The sequence below is a fragment of the Oncorhynchus mykiss genome, chromosome Y, assembly GCF_013265735.2.
Source record: "Oncorhynchus mykiss isolate Arlee chromosome Y, USDA_OmykA_1.1, whole genome shotgun sequence".
Classification (NCBI taxonomy): Eukaryota; Metazoa; Chordata; class Actinopteri; order Salmoniformes; family Salmonidae; genus Oncorhynchus; species Oncorhynchus mykiss.
Genome location: NC_048593.1, coordinates 18,657,633 through 18,669,788, shown reverse-complemented (window position 1 = coordinate 18,669,788; position 12,156 = coordinate 18,657,633). Strand labels below are relative to the sequence as shown.

Here is a 12,156-nt window from a genome sequence, read left to right as displayed (position 1 = left end):
CAAAAGCTTTACATTACATTACATTTACAAGGAAATTGTATATATCTGTACTTTTCTTTTACTGTGGGTTTGCTTAGAAACCGCTGGGCTCAGAGAGCTGTGACTCATCTGTTGTCTCCATGGAGTTTTTAAGTCATGGTGATACATTAAATATGTTCACAGATTACCCTGTTTAGTTTTTAAATGTCATCCTTGTGCAAGATATTCACGAGCTGATAATAATATAGGTTATTTTACTCCCATTTAATCTGCTTTGTGAGAGGAAATAGTCAAACATGCTGTTACACAGCTGCTGAAATCATTCCTCCTTCTCCTTCCAAGTATTTGAAATAAATATTATCCTCTGAAAACGTGTGTGCACTATATGCATACAGCTAGCTAATAGTCATTCTCATAATTACAACATGAATCAAAATGATTTAATTGTACCAAAAATATATATGATTTACATTCTACAAAGAAATATATTGAGCAATTTACTGTGTTTATTAAGACATTTTTAATGTGCCTAACATCAGAACGGTCCCACACTGAGGAGTAGTTCATTTGAACTGAGTGTGCAGCAGTAGAGGGAAGCTCGTTATGATTCATTGGTCTTTGAGTGTTAATTAGAAAGTGACAAAGCGACTGAAGACGTTTCACGGGCCATGCAGATGAACGAAATATGCATTTGCATTAGTGTACTTTCATGCCTGAGATCAGAATCGCATCCGAGGAAAACGCTAGTGAGCTTAATGTGGAGCTCTGACAAAGGACCCATACCAATTAGTCAATCTGGGTGAGCAGGAAATCTACCAAGAAGCCTTGTTGATTTTTCTCACCCGACTGATGATGAACTCCCAGATAATTTACTCTGTGTGCGTTATAACATACTTGTGAGTGAGTGAGTGAGTGAGTGAGTGAGTGAGTGAGTGAGTGAGTGAGTGAGAGAGTGAGAGAAATCCAGATAAGTATGAAAATGGAGGCAAATCCTATCTTGGTGACCTTTACAGAGAACCAAATCATGGAGGAGTGCAGCAATGATAACGATAATACACGGAGTAGAAACATCTTCACTCCAACCTTTTCTCTCCACTGTGATCTCTCAGCCATCTGATGGCATACATCCAACAGTACAGATACATTACCAGTAACTCTGAGAGTGTTAAAGATCAGCATATCCCCTGCTGTGATGTGGTTTTAAGTATAGCATAACATTTCTGTATTAATGGAGGAATTCCCCGATAAAATATAGTTTGTCAACAAAATCTAAATATTTAACTTTAAACCATTACACTTTCTTAATACGTTGCCCCGGTGTGTGAGAATGTCCCAGTTACAGTGGTGTAGAGTACTACTTAAGTTGTTTGATGGGGTATCTGTCCTTTGCTTTACTTTACTATTTATATCTTTGACTACTTTTACTTGAGTGCACAATGTATCATATTTTTCCTTCAATTCTTCTACAGTCATGCTGCTCACATTTTCCAAAAGTTAAAAGTTTTGAATTTGGTTTCCACAGGGAGTCTGCTATATGTAAACTTAAGTCCAACCTAAACTCACTAATCAGCAATTCTAAAACCTCAAAGTGTTTGATAAAACCACATGCTGCCTTCCAGTGCACCCACTCCAGAGAAACCCCTGGATATCAGGCTGTTTAAAGAAAGGCCCAATATGGACGCTTTGATTGCGGCTTGGTGTGTACTGTACGTAGTTTGTAGTGTGTGTTGTTTGTAGTGTGTGTTGTTTGTAGTGTGTGTACCTCTCATGTGGTAACCCAGTCCTGGGGTACACTGTGCAGTTCTAAGCAACCACTCTAGCAACCACTCTGTGTTAGTTCTGTCAGATGATAAGGCTCTAGAAAGAGAACACTTGATTTTTCTCCCTCACTTGTACCCACCGGGTGACTGTGTGTGTGTGGCCGTGCCAAGTTCCTGCTGTTACCCCCTGGAGTGGGGGGGCTGGTGTGTGTGATATTGGATTGTGCTCCAGAGGTTGTTTGAGAGGGCCATCGAGACGCTTCCTGGAATTCCTGGCTGCGTGTGCATGTGTGTGTGCTCATGCGTGCACACGTTTAAAATGTGTTTGCCTGCGTATGTTGCATGTGCGTGTGGCCGCATGTGTTTGTATATTTATGTGCAGGATCTGTGTTATTAAGGGTCCTGTGTCTAGTGGGTAACACTTAATCATTATTCATGGATGCTGGGGCAACCCTCAACCCTCTCCTTCCCTACAGTAGATCTCTCAGGGCAGCTGCTCTTACTACATATGCTCCACATGCATCGACATGCATCTCTGGGACTGGACTTGATTCGTGGACATATGGTAACGCGGCAGCATCCTAGATAGTAACACATGTTCTAGTCAATATTTCAAGATGATATATTTCGCACTTGACTTGAAAGACTTTCATATGATTAAATGGATGAAATGTGGTCCTACAGTATCTACACTGTACTGTACCCTCTCTATCTTTATAATGTTGTCATTGTCCTTGTGGCGCTTTTTTATTAAGTGTAAGTTTAGCCCTGTCTTGTTATGAGGATTCTAATTATCTTTGTTATGGAAGATCTAATTTACTGTACCAGCATCAGAATCTAGTCTAATGCAATCTTGGAATGGAATTAGAGCCCTTTAATTTCATCCAAGGAACACACACACACACACATGCACACGCGCACACACACACACACACACACACTCCTATGTTAATCATTCATGCTAATCATTAAGACCACACACATCGTTTAAGACTACTGTAAATTCATGATCTGTTTTTCAGGCTAAAGCTTCCCAGTGGAATGGACTCATTAGCAATCAAGAGTGGCTGCTGTAACAGGTTGAACCAGGGTTGACTTTCCATTCATAATGCAAATGAAAACACAATTTCCTCGTGAACAAATTAACACCCTTTTCAAAAGATAAATAGTCCCAGCTGTATTGTAATTTTTACTCAACAATCTAACATGTTCCCCGGGGGACATTTGCTAATGCATGCTAATGAGAAATGAGATGATTGTCAAAGGTAACTGGGCAGTGGTGGAAAAGGACCCAATTGTCATACTTGAGTCAAATTAAAGATACCTTAATAGAAAATGACTCAAGTAAAAGTGAAAGTCACCCAGGAAAATACTACTTGAGTAAAAGTCTAAAAGTATTTGGTTGTAAATATACCTCAGTAAAAGTAAATGGAATTACAAAAATAAATTCAAATTGCTTATACTAAGCAAACCAGACGGCACAATTTTCTTGTTGAAGTTTTTTTAATGGATCGCTAGGGGCACACTCCAACACTCAGACATACTTTATAAACAAAGAAATTGTGTTTAGTGAGTCCGCCAGATCAGAGGCAATAGGGATGACCATTTATGTTCTTTTGATAAGTGAGTGAATTTGACCATTTCCCTGTCCTGCTAAGCATACTTTTGGGTGTCAGGGATAATGTATGGAGTAAAAGTATTTTTATTTTCTTTAGGAACGTTGTGAAGTAAATGTCAAAGTTGTCAAAAATATAAATAGTAAAGTAAAGTACAGATACCCCCCAAAAAGTGCTTCAAAGTATGTTTTCCCTCTTAAGCATCTTTCGTCTAAAATGACATACCAAAATCTAACTTCCTGAAGCTCAGGACACCGATCCCATAGAGGTTTTTAAGTACTTTACACTACTGTAGTTGAGAAATTCTCACACACCAGGGAAATGTTTTAAGATAGTGTAATGGTTTCAAGTTAAATATGTAGATTTTGTCGACGAACTCCATACTTTATCGGGGAATTCCTCCATTAATACAGAAATGTTATGCTATCCTTAAAACCACATCACAGCAGGGGATATGCTGATCTTTAACACTCTCAGAGTTACTGGTAATGTATCTGTACTGTTGGATGTATGCCATCAGATGGCTGAGAGATCACAGTGGAGAGAAAAGGTTGGAGTGAAGATGTTTCTACTCCGTGTATTATCGTTATCATTGCTGCACTCCTCCATGATTTGGTTCTCTGTAAAGGTCACCAAGATAGGATTTGCCTCCATTTTCATACTTATCTGGATTTCTCTCACTCACTCACTCACTCACTCACTCACTCACTCACTCACTCACTCACTCACAAGTATGTTATAACGCACACAGAGTAAATTATCTGGGAGTGAAGATGTTTCTATTCCGTGTATTATCGTTATCATTGCTGCACTCTGTAAAGGTCACCAAGATAGGATTTGCCTCCATTTTCATACTTATCTGAACTTCTGCCTCTCTCTCTCTCTCCCGTGGTGCCTGTCTGCCTCCATGTATTGAAATAAAGCTGGAGCAGGAATCTTCCACATTTCTATTTCTCATGTGCTGGAGGCATTGTAAACCTGATTAGCTGCCGTCTCAGTTTACTGAGCAAACCTTTCCCTCCCCTCCCACCTTGCTGTCTTCCCCCTGCTCCCCCTCTGTTCTACAGGGGAAGGCTGTCTAGTGTTAACTTTGAAGACGCACTCTCTCCTCATTAATAAGTAATTAGTGATTTGTGCACTGGGGTAACATGTGCGCTCGCTAGTACTTTATAGATGCCTCCACAAAGCAATCACGGGTTGTCCCTGCAGCAAGCAATCTTCCCACTCACATTTGTATTTTTTAACCTTTATTTAACTAGGCAAGTCAGTTAAGAAGAAATTCTTATTAACAATGACAGCCTAGGAACAGTGGGTTAATTGATTTGTTCAGGGGCAGAACGATAGATTTTTACCTTGTCCGCTCTGGGATTCAGTCTAGCAACCTTTCGGTTACTGCCCCAATGCTCTAACCACTAGGCTACCCCCATAATGATTTCTTACTTCTCCTCCTTTGATTGTGCAGCCAGGGCTATTACGCATACCTGGGGCTTAAGATTCAATGACCTGAAAAAGCTTTTATCCACTTTGTGCAACTTCCTGTCTCCCCCTATGCTCTTTTTGAATACTTCCTGTTTCCTGTGGGCTCCTGGGTGGCGCGGTGGTCTAAGCCACTGCATCTCAGTGTAAGAGGAGTCCCTGCAGTACCTGGTTTGAATCCAGGCTGCATCACAATCGGATGTGATTGGGAGTCCCATAGGGCGGCGCATAATTGGCCCAGCGTCATCCGGGTTTGGCCGGGGTAGGCCGCCATTGTAAATAAGAATTTGTTCTTAACTGACTTGCTTAGTTAAATAAAGGTAAAATAAATAAAAAATCTCACTCCTCTTCTGTGAAGAGTTTAAGGGCACTGTTCATGTTGTAGTTTAAGGGCACTGTTGGGCTCACACTCCATTGAGGGTCCATATGTGAAGTGTGATGGTGACACATGCAGAGACCAGAGACTCTAAGGCTACAGTACAAGGCCCATGCTAGGGTCAGAGTTCATTTAGACTTCTCTCCACTTCCTTTGAACTTTTGAATTACCCTGCAGACTTGGCTTGGAGGCAACAGAGACAGAGTTGAAGAACTCATTTGACCTTCCCCAGAGATTGAAGCCCTCTGGTCATAGATGAGAACAGTTGATGTTAGGTAAAATGGAATCTGCATCACACACTTGGGAAAAAAGGTTAACCCTTTGAATAACCCTCTTTGGTTCCAGGTAGAACCATCTTGGTTCAAGGTAGAACTCTTTTTGGGTTCCATGTAGGACCCTTTCTACAGATGGTTCTCAATGGAATCCAAAAGGATTCTCCTATGGGGACAGCCAAAGAACCCTTTTGGAACAATTTTTTTCTAAGAGTATAGATCTGTCTTTCTCTGGTGTGCTGTGTTTAGTAACACTGAAGAGTATTTTACATTGTCAAATCACATATTTTTAAAACCAATGCTTTTCACCATCTCTTTTGACAAGCGCAATAGAATCACTGTAATAGTCACTGTTTTATTCAGGTTGTTCTCCATCCTTGGCCTGTGTGTCTCTGAGGTTAGTGTGGTCTGGCCTAATTGGTGGTCAGACATTGATCTACTCTCATTAGTGTGCGGTTTGAAGAGAATCCATCATCAGCTTCTGGAGATGCTGCCCCTGTAAGCCTTGAACTGCCCAGGGGTTTGTTTGTGTGTGTGTGTGTGTGTGTGTGTGCGTCCATGTGTGTGTATATGTGTTCACGTGCATGTACACATGTTAGGCGTGTGTGTGTTTTGGGGTCTGTATATATGCATGTGTGTTTTTGGGTCTGTATATATGCATGTGTGTTTGTGCGCATTTGTGTGCGTGCGCGTGTGTGTGCATACATGTGTGTGTTCACGTGCATGTACACATGTTAGCCATGTGTGTGTTTGTGCGTCTGTACATATACATGTTTGTGTGTGTGTGTGTCCAAAAGAACCTGCTAAGACCCTGCATGTACTGTATACAAAACACACACATGGCTGAGAGGAACTCACTTTTTTGTAGCCTAAAAGGAACACCAACAGAACCAACAGAACACCAGGAGCACTGGGACTCTGGGAGAAGTGTGTCCCAGCTACCTCTCTCACACATACAGGAAGCACCTCAGAGAACCGTCACAGCTCTGAGTGGCCTCCTGCTGTGTCATGTCACCCCATGAAAGAGGGAGGGGAGAAGGGAGCGACAGGTAGAGAAAGAGCGGGAACGCACTGCGGTCACACTGGGAGTAGTCTCACACTGAGCCTTTGTAGTGGGTTACCTCTCTAGGAACCTCTGTCTGTCTCTCTGACAGTCCCTCCCCTGGGTTCTAGTCAGACACCATGCTCTGTAGTTGTTAAGGCCTCCTGTGAACACGCTTCTGAAACTAAGCAGGGCTTTTGACAAAGGCTGTGTGTGTGTGTGTGTGTGTGTGTGTGTGTAGGATTACAAAATTCCATGAACTTTCAATCAATTCTTAAAAACCAGTGTGTGTGTGTGTGTTTGTTTGTGTGTGTGACAATGAGCAGTGGGTGTGGGTGTGGGTGTAATGTGAACTCATCTGCGTGTGTGCATTCTCACTTTTCTCACTCCCAACTCCCTCAGTTCAAACATGGCGAGAAGGACCATAGGGACTCAACCTAGCAGAGCCCGTCTCTCTGCTCCTGTGTTATGGCCCTAGGGCACCTGGGATGTAGAAGTAGGGATCAGTGTAAATATCCAGTGGCAGAGGTGGATAACCTATGAAATGTAAGCTGTGCTCAGGGCAGAGCGTGGTCTTAGCTGATAGATAACTGTTATGACGTTGGCTGCTGCTTTGTTAAAACCTCCAGCCCAGTAGCCCCCCAGATGCCATATTACTGCCGTCTGTCCACCTTGGCGAGTTAAGGCGAGATGGGGTGAGCTGGGATCTCAAGTCGTGTGTTTGTTTGTGTGTGTGTGTGTGTGTGTGTGTGTGTGTGTGTGTGTGTGTGTGTAAACAGAATTAACCTAAGTATGTGTGTGCAATGTGCATGTGCTTGTCAATGTACCTCCAGCAATTCCTATGAACTCACACATACCTCTTAAAGTCATCTTTGATGTTTATTCCTCAAAGCAGATTAAACTCTTTAACTATCACACTTTTGATACGGTAAGCTATGTGTCAAATTTAGATAGTGGTTTATTAACTCAACCTACAGTAACAGGTGTTGGGTTTATCAAAGCCTTTTAATGCTGTTTACACACGGTTAGTGATGTTTTCATTAAATATGGTTTTGCTTGGTACAGTCTGGCCTCTGATGAGGAGAAATGGAGGGAGAGCAGAGAGAGAGAGAGAGATGGAGGGAGAGTGGAGAGAGAGAGAGAGAGAGAGAGAGAGAGAGAGATGGAGAGAGGGCGAGTAAAAATAACAAGCAGATGGATAGATGAAGGGAAGAGATAGACCGCAGGAAAGAGGGGGCAACTGTAGCTTTTTGTAGGTTGCATGCAATCTGACTTCATATTTCTTGATATAAAAAAGTTCCCTTCGCAAACTTGTCAGAGAAATCTAAGAAACAAACATAAGCCAAATCCCAGAAGCAATTTTGAAGGAAAAAAATGATAGGAAACAAAAAGTATGACTGCTTCAAAACAAATACTACTTTTGAAAATGTGTTTGGCTGTTTGTTTGTGCTCGTTTATTTTTCAAAGTCAAGCAGAATACCCATCAGAGCTCACCCATAGTTTTCCCTTGGGGCCTTTGTCAAAGTAAATTATTCAACCCCTGAATCATCCCTCCGTCTTCCTCCTCTCTCCCCTCTCTCCCTTCTCCTCCTTCACTTATCCCTCTCCTACAGTACATCCGCACCTGTGTATGTTATGACTGGGCCCATGTCCGGGTCCGGGTCTTTCTGCTGATTGTGAGTGTTCAGCACTGCCCAGCGGTGCACGTAATGAAGTGCAAATGGGGCTAATGTGCTCGCTGACGCGCCAGCTTTTAAAGATCAGCCCTCAATTGATTTACCGGAGGCCCCGCTGAGGCATTAACAGAGACAAAGCAGAACAGAGGAGAACAGAGCAGAAATATGGAACGCAGGCTCCATGACCAGCCTCAGGCACAAGCAGGTCAGCTTGGTCATTACTCTGTCCCCTAAGGCAGACAGAGCAGAGTTGGGGTGGATGGATATGGACAGAAGCAAAGAACTTTGACATGCATTGTCCTTGTACTTCCCTGGTTCTGACAATGTTATCTTCATCTGCTTGTTCCTACAGTCAAATATTCAGCCCTATCAGAGATGGTAAAAAGGGATCTAAGCTAAAGATCATAAAGCTGCACTTGGATTTATGTCCTTGGAATTCTCTCCCACACACCCTTGGTCCCAACTGTGTACACTACACATAATACAACTGCACCGCACACCATTTAACTAATGACCTCCCTGCTATTGACAGTCCACAAACAAAGACCTCATCAAACACTCACTGTTGTTGTCTTGGCAACAGGAAAGGGAACCTAGTCAGTTGTAAAACTTAATGCCTTCCACTGAAATGTGTCTTCCGCATTTAACCCAACCCCTCTGAATCAGAGAGTTGCGGGGGGCTGCCTTAATCAACATCCTCGTCTTCAGTGCCCGGGGAACAGTGGGTTAACTGCCTTGCTCAGGGGCAGAACAACAGACAGCCAATCCATGTGTAAATTACCTTTGAGCTTCCACACCTGCATGACTGACCTTTGACCTCTGCACTCCTATTGAACAGTGGTCTAAACAACAATGGATCAATCGGATACATTTCTCTCTAAGGAGACCTGGCATAGGAACGCATGTCCCCATCTGGCCTTGGTCACTGTATGCCTAATATTTGTCCTTAGCTGGTTTTCTATTTGTCCCCAGCGAGTGCTCTCCTTCAAAAGCCTCACCTAGTATATCCATACAATTTACGATCTAATTACAGGACATAATGAATAATCAACCATTTGTAACGATCCTGATTAAAATGGTTCAGTGATTGCCAAAGATAAATTGTTGCAATAATGACTTCCGATGAATGATATTTGCATATGTATGGTAATTCTGATTGTTTTGTTCTTCCTCCCTGTGACATGTGTGCTGTTCGTTTGGCTTTTGACAGCATTGTACATTTTCCATTTGAAGCAAGTTTTCAATTAAAGTTCTGGCTGAGAAATCTCATCTGTTTAGGTAAACAATGAATAAAGCAACGTGTGTGTGTGTGTGTGTGTATGCGCATGCGTGCTTGTGTACATAAATGTCTTTGTGTTTGTGTGTGTGTATACGCGACATGTATGTCTGCCGTTATCAACAGAATCTTTACCTCTAACTCAAATATTGAATTTGTCAAAGTCAGATCAAAGTGACCTTCACAGTATGTTGACTGACACTGTGGCTCTATCCGAAACATACTTTATCCTAACGTTAGTGGAATTCATTCATCTATACAATTGAATGAGATTAGAACCTTTATAATGCTGAATAAGGGTATAATCTGAGCGTGTATGATGTAACCAATTTGGATACAGTAGAGGTGTTCTTATTTTCTGTAGCCTATTGGAGTGTAGTCTAGACTGACTGACCAGCAGTGTTTATCTGTAACCCGTTCTCCATCAGGTTTACGTCCTCTCCCTAATCTGGCCCGGCACATCCTGTGATAATCCCACTAGTCCCCCTCCAGCTCCCGTCCAAATATCGGATCACTCTGGGATGATCCATCCTATCACAGCAGATTCCATTTGAAGACTAACTCTGGTCCCCCTGGACCCACCGTCAGGTCAGGGAGGACTTATGGGAACAGAGCCGTCTGCATGGTATGTTTTCCCCCCATCTCCTGATTTTAAAAGACTAGGGAACCGTGCGACTGGTGTCCATAGGGCTCCAGCCTCTGTCAGCGTATGATATTACGTCATTCCTTTGGGGGATTTGCTGGGCTATGGTCTCTAAAACCAAGTAAGCGCCTGATAAAAGGGGAAGTTTTGAGTCTCTTGACATACAGTTGCATTGATGTGATTTGTAGATTCTAAGAGAAAAACACCACGTTGACACACATTTTAAAATGTATGTTGTTTTGTACAATTATCCTAAGTCTGACTCCAATGGGGATCAGAATGTTGCATGTTGGTTACAAGACTTAAGAGGTTTTTCTGACATAAAGATTCAGCTAGTATCACTCATCCCATGGCTATGGCGTTGATTTGGTTACACTGTAGTGGAGTGTCACTGAGCTGTGTTGCACTGTCCAAAGCCTTACTGTCATCCTCTTATTTACCTCATTTCATATTTTCCCCCTTTTTTTCCCCCCACACACTATCTATTTGACTGTTTTTCAAAAATGTTCTCTCAGTCACCTCTTTGTAATATTTTCAATTTTTGTTGTTGTTAGAGTTTCCATTTATTAAAATCTCTTGATTTCAGTGATTGTTATGCAAAGTCATTAATTACTACAGACAGAAAGAGTATATTTGGGGGGAAAAAAATTATCTGGAAGTTTTCAAGGATATTTTTTTCTATAATGTCTTTTCATGTTTACAAGAGCAGATGCTTCCTTGTCGTTCATTTATTTGCTCTCTGTTTCTATGGAGATTATTTTCTCATAGTTTCCATTTTTTTCACTGTTAAATCATAGTTTCTTGTCAGAATCACCTTTATTCGCCAAGTGCGTTCATACATCCTCAGAATTGTACTTGCTGATTTAGAGACAGAACACAGACAGGAATTTACACAAATTTCACATACATTATATACAAAATGGGTAAAGGGTGGATAAAATGTAGAGTAAAAGCGAATTTATATAGGATATACATGTTTACAGTATAAATATATAGATTTATTATGAGCTAATTTGAAGTGCCCATCCAAATCTGGCAACATGGGAAGACATGTGAGATGCAACACTGAAGTTGGACGCAGCAAGAACCATTCACTTGACTTTGAGAACCTCACACGGGGGAAACATTTACACGCTACATTTTCTTGAATAGCTGATGGAATAGGGGCTCAAAGAAACAATGCTATCATTTTCATTGTTGTCAGCTCTCTCTGAAGCATGCAAAATGTCTGGGTTCTTTCACGTGCTCCAATGGGCTCCTGTCTTTGTGCATCCACCCCACTGTGCTTTTTAAACCTGCTGGCCTTTGACACAGTTGCATTTGATATTCTATTCCTGTGATTTTTTAAATTTAATTCTACCTTTTATTTGACAAGGCAAGTCAGTTAAGAACAAATTCTAATTTTCAATGACGGCCTAGGAACAGAACAGACAGGACAGCACGACAGATTTGTACCTTGTCAGCTCGGGGATTCGATGTTGCAACCTTTCGGGTTACAAGTCCAACGCTCTAACCACTGGGCTACCTGCCGCGCCTGTGATTAATTTTAGTGAGCTACTATGATTTCCTTTTCTATTACTGTTTCATTTTAGACCACTAAATGCACATTCCTTTCTCCACCACCATGTACAGTATTTTTCCGCTTGTCAGTGATTGTGTTTTCATAAGTCTTCCGCAGCCACACAGGCTAATGTACAGTATGTGTCATTCCGAAGTCACAGTTGATTTCGTCGACCCCATACAAAGTTAAAGTTCAGGATTCCCAGTAAGAGACAGCAGAGCTCAGTAAACTTGTTTGTCCATCCGTCTGTCTGCCATTGCAGTGAGTTGTCTCCTGCCTTGGCCTTCAAGCTCCAAGCTCCAGCCTGTACGACTACTCTTGATCTGCAGAGAGGCTGTGAGGCCGTGGACAGCTCCCAGTTTGAGCCTCCTCTCATTTGAAGTGGTCTTTCTCTGTCAGTCTTCAGCCTGCTTTAGAGTTTAATAAAGGCAGGTAAGAGAAGAAATGAAAAGAAAGAAGTGTCGTGAGAGAAGGCTAGA

The 12,156-nt window shown here is 42.0% G+C and overlaps 1 protein-coding gene across 1 annotated transcript in view; it reads left to right on the top strand.

Annotated features, from left to right (window-relative positions):
• The window catches only part of LOC110509743 (transmembrane protein 132C-like), a 224,718-nt gene that overhangs the window by 52,861 nt on the left and 159,701 nt on the right, over nucleotides 1-12,156 (top strand). The window lies entirely within an intron of this gene.